The sequence below is a fragment of the Schistocerca gregaria genome, chromosome 5, assembly GCF_023897955.1.
Source record: "Schistocerca gregaria isolate iqSchGreg1 chromosome 5, iqSchGreg1.2, whole genome shotgun sequence".
Classification (NCBI taxonomy): Eukaryota; Metazoa; Arthropoda; class Insecta; order Orthoptera; family Acrididae; genus Schistocerca; species Schistocerca gregaria.
Genome location: NC_064924.1, coordinates 634,897,556 through 634,914,851, shown reverse-complemented (window position 1 = coordinate 634,914,851; position 17,296 = coordinate 634,897,556). Strand labels below are relative to the sequence as shown.

Sequence of the window (17,296 nt, the reverse complement as noted above, 5' to 3'; positions counted from 1 at the left end):
GCCGCCCGCTACAATCTTGGTCGACCGCACAGCTACAACGCCATAAAACTGTTTGTTAACTGACAGATATAGGAATGTACAGGCTTCGCCCAAGAAACTTTCTTTCACTAGTATGTCTATCTTGAATAATAAATTGCAATAGATAAAACTTATATGGCAACTGGCACCTGTGTTGTCATTGTCCTTATACATTATTATCAGGCAGGGTCCCTTTCCTTTCCATGTAATCACCGAGTGTCGTAAGAATATGAAAACTGAATAACTATTCACTGCCAGTTTTGTGTAGTTTGCCAGTGATCAGTTTGACTAAATTTTCTGCCACATTCTCGTATTGCGTAACAGAGGCTCACGTAATTTGAATTTTAGAGTACTAATTTCATTCACTTAAAGTAATGTAAAGTTTCACTGGCAAAACTAATAACTAAAGATACAGCACAAATTAAAAGGGCGAAATTTCATGCATTCTGTAGTTCAGCTTAGCGAGTGACTTCTGCTGGCGTGTATAACGGATCTTTTACGTTGGGATAAATTTATTTTACTTTTTGTTAGATGTTTTCGTTAAATAGCTGAATAAATTGTAGTTAGGAATAATTTAATGAAACAGATTAGAGAAGATAAAGTCAAAGAGATGCTCTTTGGGCGGACTTTGTCGTAATCAAACGTTATTGCGTTGTTCGGTTGTTAAAACAAGTCGTTTGTGTTCCGTTCTGCTGTTCGGTCGTGCGCGTATCTGAAAGGAATTAATTCTGGGACCAGAATAAACTTTCACATAATAGTTACGATTCGATGTTCCGACACCAAGGGGTTAACGTCAGTGTTAGTTTGAATTGTGGGCGTCAGGATTAGTTTTGACAGATACGTGAAAACGGACGTAACGAAAGTTGTTCGCATATCATCCTTGAACGTGACTGTTTATTTAATTAACGACTGCGGGCTCATTAAAAGCTATTATCTAATGATTAGGATCAATCCCTCTTTCCTCCTAGATAGTGATCATTCATTAACATTTACGTCAGAAGAAAGACGGTTATTAATAAAAGTGATGTTAAAGGACAATTACGTGTTATTCCGTTAGTGTGGAACCGACGTAATATCTCTGAAATGACATTGATATATAATTTGTGTTAAATACTGAACTGAGATAGGAAGTAAATTGGAATTAGTGAACATTTGATACTGAGACTATAGAAGCAGAAGCGCTTAAGGTTTCTCTTCTCTAAAATGGCAAAATATGTACTAACTTTAACTCAATAGTCGACATTATGTATTGCAAAGACATTAGCATTTCATACTTATTTTGACGACGCTCTGTTAAACAAAGGAACGTTGAGTCTCTGTACGATAATATAAAGCAAATCTAAAAACATAATTAATTGCGGCGGACTCCGTATTGTATTCCGTGTCGTCATCGGGCAATAACTGCTTAACCCTAGAGACTTGTGTGGTGAAATTAGAAGTCGGGCATATAAAACAAACTTAAAAATCCATTCAAGCTACAGTGGAATCGGCACAACACGACGTGGGCAGTTATACGTGGTATGTATTTTATTGTTGTTATTTTAAAAGTAAGACAAATTGCTCATTTGCTTAAAGTAAATTCATTTCAGTCTTTCAATAATCAAAAGTAAATTGCTTGCCTTTTCCTAAACTTTGCATTACGTTGGACTGAGGTTATTGAAAACTATTTTTTACATAACGAAGTTTAACTTAAGCCACTCATTTATTTAACCAGTAATTTCATTTACGTTGCTTTCAAAACTTAGTATTTCAGAATAAATAACTGCAGACACAGTGCTTTCCGATTCATTTATTTTCTTGTGAACTGTTGTGTTGTGGAAAAGCGTGACAACCTTCTGGTGCCATGCCAGTGATTATTTGATTGAATTTCTTTGCCGTTACCTTTCTTAAGATTCTGGAAATTCATTGTCCTAGCGGGCTGTCGACCGGTTAATTACCCCCTTTTTTTAGCTAATTGGTGGTTTTTCGTATTATCAGTGATTTTTGTAGGAAATATTACGTGCCGGCCGCGGTGGCCGAGTGGTTCTAGGCGCTTCAGTCCGGAACCGCGCGACTGCTACGGTCGCAGGTTGGAATCCTGCCTCGGGCATGGATGAGTGTGATGTCCTTAGGTTACTTAGGTTTAAGTAGTTCTAAGTTCTAGGGGACTGATGACTTCAGATGTTAAGTTCCATTGTGCTCAGAACCATTTGAACCAAATATTACGTGGTACCCCTTTTCCCCCTGTGTGGTTCGTGAGCGATTGCACTATATCCCACCCATTTCAAAATTATCATCAGTATTTAACTTAAATTTAGATTCTTCCTTCAGAAGAGCCCGTTGTACACTTTCCTCCAACTAACCGGTGTTATTTTCCTTCGGTAACGATAGCCTTACTCACTGTAGAATTTCATTAGGCATACGCGATCACGGTCAAATATATCGCAATCCAGTAGGCCGATTAGGATGGGGGAGGTTACAAAGCGTGTTCTTGTGCACGTTATTATTTTTATCTAGAGAGTCTAGGAAGCACATATTACCACTTAACCAATTCCTTTTTAGCAATTTTAAATTTAACTTTATTAGTGTTTCAGGTATTACAGTTTATCGCTGTAATAGCTTACACACTGGGAAAGCTCACTATTGTAGTCTTAATTTACAGTACTGTCTACAATTTTTTTATTGATGAATATGTGGAGACTTACAGTAGCGACATTTAACAAGCTCGCGACACAAACGTTTCTTGTGGCTACTGTTCCGTAATTTCTTACGAACAGCAGTGATACTGACAGTATGACACTACCGGCACTGGATCTTAGTTTACACCTTATTTTAAATATGTGCAACGATGGTAAGGTGATTTTGTTCATATTTTGTGGCATGCTAGTATGGCTTTATTACAATACAGCATATTATAAAACAGGTATGCCTTGACATATTTTAAGCTCATGTTGCCACATCCATGAAATTATTACTTTTTCGTTTTGTCATTTTATCGTTTCAATAGGATCTCTGTCTACTGGTTGCATTTCATTTCCCATGTCTTGCTGCATATTTGAAGATGGTCACTGCTGATCGAAACCGGTAGTCTAAGGACCAAAAGTTTTGTGATGAGTGACGGAAATAGAAGAAATTTATTGCCTACAGGAGAGTTCCTGTGACGTCTGCAGAGTAGGGGAGGGGTAATGGCGGAAGTGAAGTAGTGAGGGCGGCTTCCGAACTACACCCGGATAGATAAGTAGGTAGAAAGTTTACCCACGAAAGGCGAAAGGTCCGACTTTGAGTCCTGTTCGGCACACAGCTTTAATGTGCCATGGAGTTTCGTTGCTATATTTATTATAGGGTGAAGAATATACACCTAAAGAACATGATTTGCGCAACAGTTAACTCTGATATAAAACGCAACGTGTCCGGGTACGACCTTCAGCACTTGCAAAATAGCATATTCTGTACACCGGAACACGCCGGTCGTGTATAATTACTATCTTGATGATTGCTGCTATCCAATCACATACATATTGAGTTCTAGTTCACCGCACCGGATTATGCAGTGAGGTTCCGCAGGCAAATTTGTGCGCCCATTTTAAATACGGTGCCATTTGAACGGCCTCATTAATATTCATGCCTCGTTGCAGCGTATCTGCTAATTGTGTGAGCTACAGTTACCAATAAAGGCAATATTTGCTGTATCTGTCCACCAGAAAAATCTCATACGCTATTGTTTCCAAAAGTTTTCGTCAGCTATTGTGTCATTGTTTTACAACATTAAAACTGTGCTAAAGAGTATATTTAAAACATATTGGGATACTCGCCAGATAGATTTAACCAGTTTCTGCTATTAAACAAATTATGCTACGATCGTCCATAGCAATACCTACATCCTCCTCTATACTCCACGTATCATCTTGCGGTATGTGGCGGAGATCACTTCCCGTGTCTCTATTATTTCTTTCTTTCTCCCATTCTCAGTTCTTTCGTGAACACTGATTGCGGAGAGCCAATTCAGAGAGTGACAGTCGTAAGTCTCCATATGAGCTCATCTTACGGTGTGTGGCGGAGTGCACTTCCCTTCTCGCTATTATTTCCTTATTTTTCCCTTTCTTGTTATTTTCGTGAATAGTGATTGCGGAGAGTGACCGCCGTAGGTCTTCACATGAGATCGACTTTCTTTGTCATTCCCATTGTATTCTTTTCGCAAGATGTATGAGGGATGAAGTAGCAAGTTGACTGACCTCTTTGACTTACACTCTTGTATTTTTAACTGTAAAGTTCTCTGCGATTTACAACGACTCAATTGTTCCGTTTGCCACTGGAACTCACGTAGACCCTCCTTAGCACTCTGTCCTGTCCTACACGAACAAACGAACTACAGTCGAAATGCTTCCCTCCTATAGAGCAATTGAGTCCGGAAACAATCAAGAATTGGCCCTAGTTCTTTCGTCGATGAATTACATTTCCTTAGGATTCTTCCAGTGAATCCCAGCCTGAGATCTGCTGCTCCCACAACTGCTTTTATATGTCGGCGTTACATTTTATGTTCCTCCTAATGATAAATACGAGTTATTTTTCGGTTATTGTTTCCAGAGATTTATCATCAGTAGTGAACTGAGCAGGACTGGAGCCGTTTGTGAGGAATAGCTTGTACAGTCTTTCCCAGGAGGAATGGTTAATTTTGAGAAATATGACACGAAAGATCATTAGAGGTAAAAATGTGTAGTAATCATGTGCACATTTTAAGAGATAAGAACATTTCTTCAGCAGAGAAGATGTGTCAAACAGTAGCGAAAATAAAAAGGTGCTCAAAGCTCTCAAGATATGTATTTTAGAATCCATGTTTACTTTACAATTTTCTCTTATTTTTGTCAATCTACTTCCGCCCAAAGTATGGAAAGCAAAGAGCTTGCTACAGAAGAAATTTGTGTCATAGCATCGAATATGAGAAAGTGCTCGTAGATGTTAAAGTATTATTTTTAGAGCCCATGTTTAATTGTCGTTTTTGCTTCGAATGAGCCTTGCTGTCACTGTCGTATTCTTATATACTGACCACTCCCCCCTGGGGGCACTACAGTTTCTTTTCTGTCTGTCCCTGCACCAAGCGTAGATGCCCTGCAGGTCCTCCAGCATTTCGGTACAGTTTTGTTGTTTTCCAACTTTGCTATACACAACAGAATCATCCGACAAAGCCTCGTGGAACTTCAAACGTCAACTAAAATTTCAGTTGAATTTGTGATCAACTGTAATGGCCTTATGACGTTTCCTCAGATTCTCCAACAGTTACTTTAACATCCATCAAATTCACCCCATATCATTCACGTATCGGCTAATTTTGGAGTGTTCAGAACTATCATTTTCTATGATTTGATAATTAAGTTATTGAATACGATTTCTAATTTCTTTCACTCCCAAAAAAATGTAAATACATGAAATATGGCGTTTTTAAACTATTCTGAAAAGAATGAAACGAATAGTTAACGTCACAGTCGCACTGTAAGAAAGCGTTTCTGTAAAAGCGCTCTTTGTTAAAATAAAATATAGTTTTAAGTATTGGGAAGCCGTTTCTGAAAGCATTTTCCTGAAATGTAGCCTTGTGTGGAAGTGAAAGGTTAATACAAGAAGAGAACAAGAGCTACGAAAATGTGGTACTACAGAGGAGTGCTGAATTTTAGGTGGACAGATGGGATAATTAATGAAGGGGTACCGAATCGAAAGGGAGAAAAAGGGAATTCATGTGACAAGCCTACTAAAAAAAAAAAAGTACAAATGTGTGTGAAATCTTTTGGGACTTAACTGCTATGGTCATCAGTCCCTGAGCTTACACACTACTTACCCTAAATTATCCTAAGGACAAACACACATACCCATACCCGAGGGAGGACTCGAACCTCCTCCGGGACCAGCCGCACATTCCATGACTGCAGAGGCCTAGACAGCTCGGCTAATCCCGCGCGGCAGTCTACTAAAAGAACGGATTGGTTGATAAGGATACGACATGAGGAAAAGACGACTCGTCAGTTTGGTAACAGAGGGAAATGTGAGGGATTAAAACTGAACATTGAAAATGTAGCTTCAGTACAGTAAGAGATTCAAATGGACGTGGGTTGCAGCAGTTATACGGAGACGAAGAGGCTTGCACAGGACAGGCTAGCGTAGTGAACTGCATCAAACATGTCTTTGGACTGAGCAGCGCCACAACAGCTACTACCCACTGGAGAAGCGTTGATTGTATGGCTGGACAGTACGATACTGCGCAGCCCTCAAATTACCCTCAATAGCGACAAGAGGTGTCAGGGACCCATACGTGATGCACGCTCAAAATACGACTGTGCAATGTTCTGCAGAGTCCTGTGGGACAGCTCGCATGAGGCGTGTTGCCATCTCGCTGGTGCCTCATTCTGCTCTGGCGATCCTGAGGCGTGAGACAATTCCAGAGAAGTGAGGACAGGCCACCTGGGTGGCCAGGCCAAACCATCTTCTCCCGAAGGTGGCTTCCAGACGATTTCTCACAGCAATGCTCAAGTGCGCTGGCTCCCCATCGTGCTGGAAGTACATCGTTTATCTAACTTACAGAGGAACATCCTCGAGCAGTTCTGACAACGGATGTTCCTCGAAGAAGAGACATCTTCGTCCGCTGAGGCGGAAAGGAAGAAAGTACGATGGTCCAATTAACCGATCACCGCTCTTGACATGCACGACGTAGAGTACCTTGTGGATTCACGTGTGCCCAGACATGAGAACTGTGAATGCTGAAACAGTCTTCACGAGTAAAAAATAGCCTCGTCAGTGTACAGGATCTCGGCCGGAAATAAGTGGTGCAGGGTAGTCTATTGTGTGAACTGCACGCTTGGGGAACATTTTCATGTGCTAGTACGGCGACGCACTGAATACTGAAACGATGCAGCTGTTGATCATGTAGCACAATCTGACGCCAGCGATGTGTACAAGACGCCGTGCACTTGCAAATGGAGTGTCTTCAAGATGTCACAGAATCTCGTCTTCCATTTCGGGAGTTTGCTTTATTCGATTCCGACTTTATCATGCATACTTACATGGAAAGTACCTGTTACATGTAAGAGGAGATGCAGACATCCGAATATTTGGCGTTGTGGAACCCGCCCCTTGGGAAAGCGCTCCCTATACTCTCTCACTTCAGCTCATCCGTTTCCATTCCAACCAGTTACATGGCAGCCATTTCAGCATACGTAAACCGCTCCGCGTTCAATGTTGTGGTATAATTACGCCTCAATCGATGTATATACAAGGAAATCACTGTTGTTGTCACAGGGCCTGCTAATAAATTGGTGTGTTTCCGAGCAGATCTCAGAGCCACCTATCCGTAAAGAGAGCTGTTCTTTTTGGGTGTTGGTACACATTCCCAGTCAGCAACTCCGACACAACAGCTTACGTCAGCATTACTAACAAAATGTACCCTAAAATTACAAGCTGTGTCCAGAGACCCTATGTTCGTTATCGAAAAATGTTTGTGTCGATGGTGTCTACCTTCTGTATTAATTTGAAGTACACTAGTGGCCGTTAAAATTGCTACATCACGAGGATGACGTGCTACAGACGCCAAATTTAACCGACAGGAAGAAGATGCTATGATACGCAAATTATTAGCTTTTCACAGCATTCACACAAGGTTGGCGCCAGTGGCGACACCTACAACGTGCTGACATGAGGAAACTTTCAAACAGGTTTCTCACACACAAACAGCAGTTGACAGGCGTTGCCAGATGAAACGTTGTTTTGGTGCCTCGTGTAAGGAGGAGAAATGCGTACCATCAAGTTTCCTACTTTGATAACGGTCGGATTGTAGCCCATCGCGATTGCGGTTTATCGTATCGTGACATTGCTACGCGCGTTGGTCGAGATCCAATGACTGTTAGCAGACTATGGAATCGGTGGGTTCAGGAGGGTAATATGGAACGCCGTGCTGGATCCCAACGTCCTCGTATCACTAGCAGTCGAGATGACAGGCATCTTATCCGCATGGCTGTAACGGATCGTGCAGCCGCGTCTCGATCCCTGAGTCAACAGATGGGGACGTTTGCAAGACAACAACCATCTGCACGAACAGTTCGACGGCGTTTGCAGCAGCATGGACTAGCAGCTCGCGGACCATTGCTGCGGTTACCCTTGACGATGCATCAGACACAGGAGCGTTTGCGATGGTGTACTCAACGACGAACCTGGGTGCAAGAATGGCAAAACCTCATTTTGTCGTGTTAGGCGACATCGCGGTGAACGCAAATTGGAAGCGTGTATTCGTCATCGCCATACTGGCGTATCACGCGGCGTGAAGGTATGGGGTGCCACTGGTTACACGTCTTTGTCACCTCTTGTTCGCATTGACGCCTCTTTGAACAGTGGACGCTACATTCCAGATGTGTTACGACCCGTGGTTCTACCCTTCATTCGATCCCTGTGAAACCCTACATTTCAGCAGGATAATGCCCGACCGCATGTTGCAGGTCCAGTACGGGCGTTTCTGGATACAGAAAATGTTCAACTGCTGACCTGGCCAACACATTCTCCATCTCCCTCACCAATTGAAAACGTCTGCCCAATGGTGGCCGAGCACGTGGCTCGTCACAATACGCCAGTCACTACTCTTGATGAACTGTGGTATCGTGTTGGAGCTGCATGGGCAGCTGTACTTGTACACGCCATCCAAGCTGTGTTTGACTCAATGACCAGGCGTATCAAGGACGTTATTACTGCCAGAGGTGGTCGTTCTGGGTACTGATTTCTCAGGATCTTTGCACCCAAACTCCGTGAAAATGTAATTACTTGTCAGTTCTAGTATAATATATTTGTCCAATGAATACCCGTTTATCATCTGCATTTATTCTTGGTGTAGCAATTTTAATGGCCAGTAGTGTAATATACTGACAGAAAAAATCGCAACATCAAGAAGGATGTGTGCGACATAAACGAAAGTTGGTAAGTGTTGTCTGTTCATAATTCGCGCCAGTGGCATATGAGTGGCGCTAGTGACACCAGTTGCGCAGCTATGAGGATGCAAATCAAATTTTCTTTAAATACACGTCGCAACAATGGTGGGACTTAAGTTACCCTTGAAATGGGAGGCGATGAGTTGATGTTAGTCAAGAATGCGTTTAAGGTGACAAGGATGCCATGATCGACACCTTACACAGAGTTCGAACGAGGTCGTGCAATAGGGCTACAAGAAGTCGGATGTTCCCTCTGCGATACTGCAGAAAAGCTTGGCTGGAATGTAGCCACATATGATTGGTGGCAATGGTGGCACGGGAACGTGCGGTGGAATTATGGCTCAGCTCTGGACGGTCTGCCGAGAGGGAAGACTATCGTGGTCGGCGTATGGCTCTGGCGCACAGTACTGTATTTGCAGGAGCTATCGGAGCACGGTGACATAACAAACTTTACAAATCGGTTACTTCGAGGTGAGCTCCGTACCTAGACGTCCTGTAGCCTGCATTCCACTGAGCCCAAGTCAGAGCCACTTGCGGCTTCACTGGTGTCAAGAAAGAGCTAATTGGAGGGCAGGGTTCAGGTCTGTTGGGTTCTCTCATGAAAGGTGGTTTTGCCTCGGTTCCAGGGATGGCCGTGTGTTCGTTAAGAAGAGTCAAGTTGAGAGCCTGCAGCCAAACTGTCTGTGTGCTAGACACACTGGACCTACGCTGGAGCCATTATCTGGGGTGAGATTTCGTATGACAGCAGGAAAACTCTCTTGGTAATCCCATGCACCCTGATCGCAAATTTGTGCCCCAGTTTAGTGACTCTTCCAGTTCTCGTGCCATTCGTAGACAGCACTCCAGGGACTGTTTCCCACTGGATAACGCTGGAACCTGACATGCTCTACAGAGTGTCGACGTGTTGCCTTGGCCTGGCCGATCGCCAAATCTGTCTTCAATTGATGACATATAGAACAACTTCGGACGACACAATGCCGGGAGGGTAAATCCGGGGAAGTTCGGCCGCTGGGTTGCAAGTTTTATTTAAGGTGACGCCACACTTGGCGAGTTGTGTCGGTGGTAATGAGATGATGACGAGGACAACACAACACTCAGTCCACGAGCGGCGAAAACCTCCGGCCGGGAATCGAACGCGGGCCTGTTGGTATACAAACATGTTACCATTCACCTAGGCAGCGGAAATCCAGATACAGCGTTATAAACAAGCAGCATTAACCGTTCGTGTACTGACCGACCAAGTGTAACAGGCATTGAACTCCATCCCACAAAGGGACATTCGGGACCTGCACGACACAATGCACACAGGGTTACACGCTTGCATTCAACATTCTGGCGGTTACACCGGTTATTAATTTACCAGCATTTCACATTTTCAATGACTTATGTCGCACTTACATTGACTCGCGATCTTGCAATGTTAAACGCTTAAACATGTTACCTAGACAAAGCTATTAATCTATTCCCGAAATTTCATTACTCTACATTATTTTTTGGTGTTGCGATTTATTTTCGTCATTGTAGTTTCGGTACACGCTATATTATGATAATGGTGTGATACTACATTATGAAAAAAAATACAATATAACAGATAAATAATACACACTTGTCTACGATAGTACAATAATAAATGTAAACTATAAGAAGATGGTTTTTTAATTATCAGGACTATCAGCAATGGGCGTGGCAGAATGGGCCGGAAGGAGGTGAGAAAGAGAAACGTGACAACACACAGGTTGTGAATATAAGGGAAAATGAAGTGGGGATATTCAGAGAGAAAGGGAAGGAGGAAGAATCTTAACTACGATAATATAGGAGCATTGATCTTACATTTCGACAGAAGAGAAATCTGTCCACAGACGTTAATTTTTGGTGAAACGTTATGAAAGTAACGGAAGGAACCGCTTCAGATTCCTCTTAAAAGCAACACGGCACCGAACTGTGTGCAGAATGTAGGGCAGCTATTTCCAGAGTTGGGTAGCAGCAGTAGCGAACGAATTTACGAATGTTTTAGTTTTATGAATAGGCACAGGTTGTTGCTGTTGTTGTTGTCTTCAGTCCTGAGACTGGTTTGACGCAGCTCTCCATGCAACTCTGTCCTGTGCAAGCTTCTTCATCTCCCAGTACCTACCGCAACCTACATCCTTCTGAATTTGTTTGGTGTGTTCATCTCTTGGTCTCCCTCTCCGATTTCTACCCTCCACATTGCCCTCCAATACTAAATTGGTGATCCCTTGATGCCTCAGAACATGTCCTACCAACCGATCCCTTCTTCTGGTCAAGTTGTCCCACAAACTTCTGTTCTCCCCAATCCTATTCAATACCTCCTCAATAATTATGTGATCTACCCATCTAATCTTCAGAATTATTCTGTACCACCACATTTCGAAAGCTTATATTCTCTTCTTGTCTAAACTATTTATCGTCCATGTTTCACTTCCATACATGGCTACACTCCATACAAATACTTTCAGAAACGACTTCCTGACACTTAAATCTATACTCGATGTTAACAAATTTCTCTTCTTCAGAAACGATTTCCTTGCCATTGCCAGTCTACATTTCATATCCTTTCTACTTCGACCATCATCAGTTATTTTGCTCCCCAAATAGCAAAACTCCTTTACTGCTTTAAGTGCCTCATTTCCTACTCTAATTCCCTCAGCATCACCGACTTAATTTGACTACATTCCATCATCATTGTTTCAAGACACTGTCCATTCCGTTCAGCTGCTCTTCCAAGTCCTTTGCTGGTTCTGACAGAATTACAATGTCATCAGCGAAACTCAAAGTTTTTATTTCTTCTCCATGGATTTTAATACCTACTCCGAACTTTTCTTTTGTTTCCTGCACTGCTTGCTCAATATACAGATTGAATAACATCGGGGATAGGCTACAACCCTGTCTCACTCCCTTCCCAACCACTGCTTCCCTTTCATGTCCCTCGACTTTTATAACTTCCATCTGGTTTCTGTACAAATTGTAAATGGCCTTTCGCTCCCTGTATTTTACCTCTGCCACCTTCAGAATTTGAAAGACAGTATTCCAGTCAACATTGTCAAAAGCTTTCTCTAAGTCTACAAATGCTTGAAACGTAGGTTTGCCTTTCCTTAATTTTTCTTCTAAGATAAGTCGTAGGGCGAGTATTGCCTCACGTGTTCCAACATTTCTACGGAATCCAAACTGATCTTCCCCGAGGTCGGCTTCTACCAGTTTTTCCATTCGTCCGTAAAGAATTCGCGTTAGTATTTTGCATCCGTGACTTATCAAACTGATAGTTCGGTAATTTTCACATCTGTCAGCCCGTGCTTTCTTTGTGATTGGTAAGATACTAAATTTCTATTCGCTTAAGATGAGATGACAGATAGTTAATGTCTGTGAGGTATTGGGGTGCTTACATAATGAAGAGTCGATGAAGTAGACACAGCGTGTGGTAGTTTCCCGCATTCTAAGAATCAGAACGCCAATGCGAACAGTTTGTAAGTTTTCATTGATGTGTCAGAGTATTACACCTGCCACCCTCACCACAGCGTGCCGTTTTCTACTGCCGCCTGAAGCAAGGTGAAAGGGTAAAGTACCGGCCAATGTGGCCGAGCGGTTCTAGGCGCTTCAGCCCGGAACCGCGCTACTGCTATGGTCGCAGGTTCGAATCCTGCCTCGGGCATCGATGTGTGTGATGTCCTTAGGTTAGTTACGTTTAAGTAGTTCTAAGTTCTAGGGAACTCATGACCTCAGATGTTAAGTCCATAGTGCTCAGAGCAATTTGAACCATTTTTGATTGTCAGCTCTTTGAGATAGATGTGGCCAGACGACTGTTTGTGTTACCTGTCGCGCAGCACGAGGGAACGGTTGATATGGAATTTATATGTCCATTTTAGCCTTTTCACAAGCAACCTTTGATTGCATGACAAGATTGGCGTGAGGATGACGTCACGTGATTAAATGGTTTTATTTTTTATAGTAGATAATGGAGCTTTAAGTCTCCCGGGAATGGTTGTGTACACATTAAAAGATTTTGGATTAAGCAAGCCGCGGCACATATTCGCTGATTTTGACCTCTCTTCCAGTGATCGATATTTCTGGGAAATTGGGTTATGGCACTTGCGGTGTTCTGCTTGTAAGTACTTAGGCGACACGCTGTGTGATGATGGTTTCGAGTAGGTGTCACTAATTTTATTGTTCATATAACATCTATCGTATACGTTTTGTTTGAGTTACGCGTATTATACATATGGATGTTTATTTCTTAGCTGTATCCTTTACAGTCTGTGTTACAACAGGTTTTCAGATGCTCTTTTCGTACAACGAGTTTCAATTTACATTCGTTACTGTACAGATGCGTGCGACACGTGGCGTCCAGCAATTGATTATTTCTTATCCATGTTTCTGACATTGCAATTATGACAGTTTAATTGAAGGGCCTATTTCAATAGTGGTACATTACCTCCACATTTCTTCCTATAATGCTTCTGAAATTAATGATCCAAACAAACAGAAAGAAAGGTTCATCTCTAGCAAGAAGCCATATGCTTGATATTTCTGGTATCGCAACTGCAGATTTTTTTCAGCGCTCATTTTACTTTAGGACTCTGTATCTCAAAATGAACAAAAATGGACTTGTACCAGTATTGAAACAAGCCCTCCGATTAATCTCAGATATTTCAAGCAGCATTTTCCTTTGGTCGAGGTTACAGAGAGAACACTAACCATTTTTATCACGCGCCTCTTAAATCTCTTCAACAGCAACTTTATATTACGGTACAGCTACGGGACAACCTGATACAGGTGCTCCGAGGTATATTAGATTAGATTCAGTTTTCGTTCTATAGACCCAAATTATGAGATGATTCTCGCGGGTGTAGAACATATCAGAAAGTTGTTGTTGTTATTGTGGTCTTCAGTCATGAGACTGGTTTGATGCAGCTCTCCATGCTACTCTATCCTGTGGAAGCCTCTTCATCTCCCAGTACCCACTGCAACCTACATCCTTCTGAATCTGCGTAGTGTAGTCATCTCTTGGTATCCCTCTACGATTTTTACCCTCCACGCTGCCCTCCAATACTAAATTGGTGATCCCTTGATGCCTCAGAACATGTCCTACCAACCGATCCCTTCTTCTGGTCAAGTTGTGCCACAAACTTCTATTCTCCCCAATCCTATTCAATACTTCCTCATTAATTACGTGATTTACCCATCTAATCTTCAGGATTCTTCTGTAGCACCACATTTCGAAAGCTTCTATTCTCTTCTTGTCCAAACTATTTATCGTCCATGTTTCACTTCCATACATGGCTACACTCCATACAAATCAGAAAGAATAACATACTCGTGATGGCTGGGTGTTGTGTGCTGTCCTTAGGTTAGTTAGGTTTAAGTAGTTCTAAGTTCTAGGGGACTGATGACCATAGATGTTAAGTCCCATAGTGCTCAGAGCCATTTGAACCATTTTTGAATAACATAAAAAAACATAAAATATTAGAGTATAATACTTACTACTCTGAACATTTGTCAGAAGATTTTCGAAATAAGTGAATACAATACAGTAAACTGGAACGGCTAAGCCGACCACTGTGGCCGAGCGGTTCTTGGCGCTTCAGTCTGGAACCGCGCTGCTGCTATGGTCGCAGGTTTGAATCCATCCTCAGGCATGCATGTGTGTGACGTCCTTAGGTTAGTTAGGTTTAAGTAGTTCTAAGTCTAGGGGACTGATGACCTCAGATGTTAAGTCCCACAGTGCTTAGAGCCATTTGAACCATTCGGAACAGCTAAAAAGTACGTAATTATTACGTTTCAGAATGAAACACTGTTATCCAGTATTTATAAATTTATGATACATACACTGCCTAATCTTTTCTATTGTGGTCAAGTGCTTTCAAAACTGAAATATAACAGACATTTTTACTTAAGCTGTCCTAACAGTTTCTGTTAAGATATTCATCTGTAGAGTGGAAGGAGTTGCGTGTTCAAAAGTCTTTCAAACTCTGTTTAAACTGAGCCTTATATGAAACCAACTTTTAATGGTTGCTGGCAATTTATTGAAAATGTGTGTTCCTGAATATTGGACCCCTTTTTGGAGCAAGGTAAGTGATTTTAGGTCTTTAAGTAGATTGTTCTTGTTCCTAGTATTGATACTATGTATTGAACTATTGATTGGAAATAGAGGTATATTACTTGAAACAATTTTCAATAAGGAAGAAATATTCTGAGAAGCAGTTTCTTGAACCGGTTTCTACATAATGTTCCTGAATAACAAAAATTATTCTTATTTTATACTCGTTTGCACGGTAAAAACTTTTGATCCTTTTGATGAATTACCCCAGAATGTGATCCCATATGACATAATAGAATGAAGGTAAGCAAAGTATGCAAGTTTTTTCATATTTATATCTTCTACATCTGACATCTTTCTCATTGCAAATACAGACTTCTTTAGATGCTTAAACAATTCTGTGGTATGCCCCTCCAAACTGAATTTCTTATCGAGTTGTAATCCCAAAAATGTAACACTTTCAACCTCTTCGATCTGCATGGTTTCATATGTTATACACATGCTTGAAAGAAATCAAAGGGAATCTCTTATGGGTTCTGAACAGCATATAGTGGGTCTCTCCAAAGTTTAATGACAGTGAATTAGCTTTAAACCATTTATTAAAGTCAGTGAAAATTTGATTATCAGCTATTTCTAAATCTGTACTTGACTTGCAGCTTATTCCAATGTTTGCACCATCTGCAAACAAAACAAATTTACGATCTGGAAATGTAACAGACGAGAGGTCATTAATGTACACAAGGAGAAACAATGGACCCAAGACGAAACCTTGAGGAACACCACATGTAATTACTTCCCAGTCGAATAAAGACTGATTACTAACTGGACAGGTATTTCACAACAACAACCTTTGTTCCCTGATAGTTGGATAAGACCCAAATCATTTTGCAGTGTTGCTGGTGACATCATAATATTCTAATTTACTTAAGAGAATGGTGTGGTTCACACAGTCAAAGGCTTTAAACAGATCACAGAAAATGCCAGCAGCCTCTAATTTATTATTTAATGAATTAAGTACATCCTAACTGTAAGTGTAAATAGCTTTCTTTATATAAGAACCCTTAAGAAATTCAAACTGTGCCTTGGACAATATATTATTTTCAGTCAAATGCTTAAGGAGATTCTCGAACACAGCCATTTTTGAGAAAGCTGGCAAAAGTGAAATTGGTCCATAGTTTGATGGTACCTCTTTATCCCCCTTCTTGTAAAGAGGCGTATCTTCAGCATATTTTAGCCAGTCTGGAAATGTTCCGCTGATAAGAGATACATTGCACAAATAACTTCAGACAGAACTAAACTCGCATGAGCACTCTTTGATTAACTTCATTGATATGTTATCATACCCACTAGAATACTTAAATTTTAAGGATTTTATGACAGATGTTACTTCTTTGGGAGACGTGAGTGACATTTCCATTTTACTGAAGTTACTTATGAAGACAGGTCTCAGATACTCCATTGCACTGGTCACTGAACCTGATTACCCCAAGCTGTCAGTAACACAAGTGAAGTACTTGTTTAAGAGGTTTGCAACACTATAAGCACTGATTACCAAAGTCTCATTTATTTTTAGAGCTAACTCTTCCACTTCCTTCTTGGCCCTACCTGTCTCTGTCTACACTATATCCCATACAGTTTTTATTTTGTTCCCAGATGTAATTCTCTTTTTGTCATAATAAAGCTGCTTCGATTTCTGAATTGTTTGATCGTTTGACGTTTATAAGCGGAAACCTTGGCGGATCTGTCATTAAATAAGTTAAAACACTACATTCAGCACATATCCTTAAGTGGTTTGAATGAAGGAAAGCCTAGACAGCGAGTGCATCTGCGACAACTTGTTGTAGAGTTTAAAAGTACCATCATTAACAGAATCACTCATCACAGTATGTACAACATTGCTACTCGTCATACGCATACTCAATTCGAGGGATTACTCATGCTATACTAAACTGTCAAATGTGTTTTGCAGTGAGTAAATTTCCATGGAGAGCTGTGTTACCTTGCCACGGATTACCCGACGATGGTGCCATTTCCACGTATTCCTCATTTTTTACTTGATAGAAGCCATCAGATTTCGTAAGACAAAAATGGTTCAAATGGCTCTGAGCACTATGGGACTAAACATCTGTGGTCATCAGTCCCCTAGAACTTAGAGCTACTTAAACCTAACATCCATGCCCGAGGCAGGATTCGAACCTGCGACCATACCGGTCACGCGGTTCCAGACTGAAGCGCCTAGAACCGCATTGCCACACCGGCCGGCTCGTAAGACAACACCATAGTATAACATCAGATA

General features: G+C 41.5%; 1 protein-coding gene across 5 annotated transcripts in view; it reads right to left on the bottom strand.

Moving 5' to 3' along the window:
* LOC126272274 (protein madd-4-like) overlaps positions 1 to 17,296 on the bottom strand; it is a 2,033,115-nt gene that overhangs the window by 799,340 nt on the left and 1,216,479 nt on the right. The window lies entirely within an intron of this gene.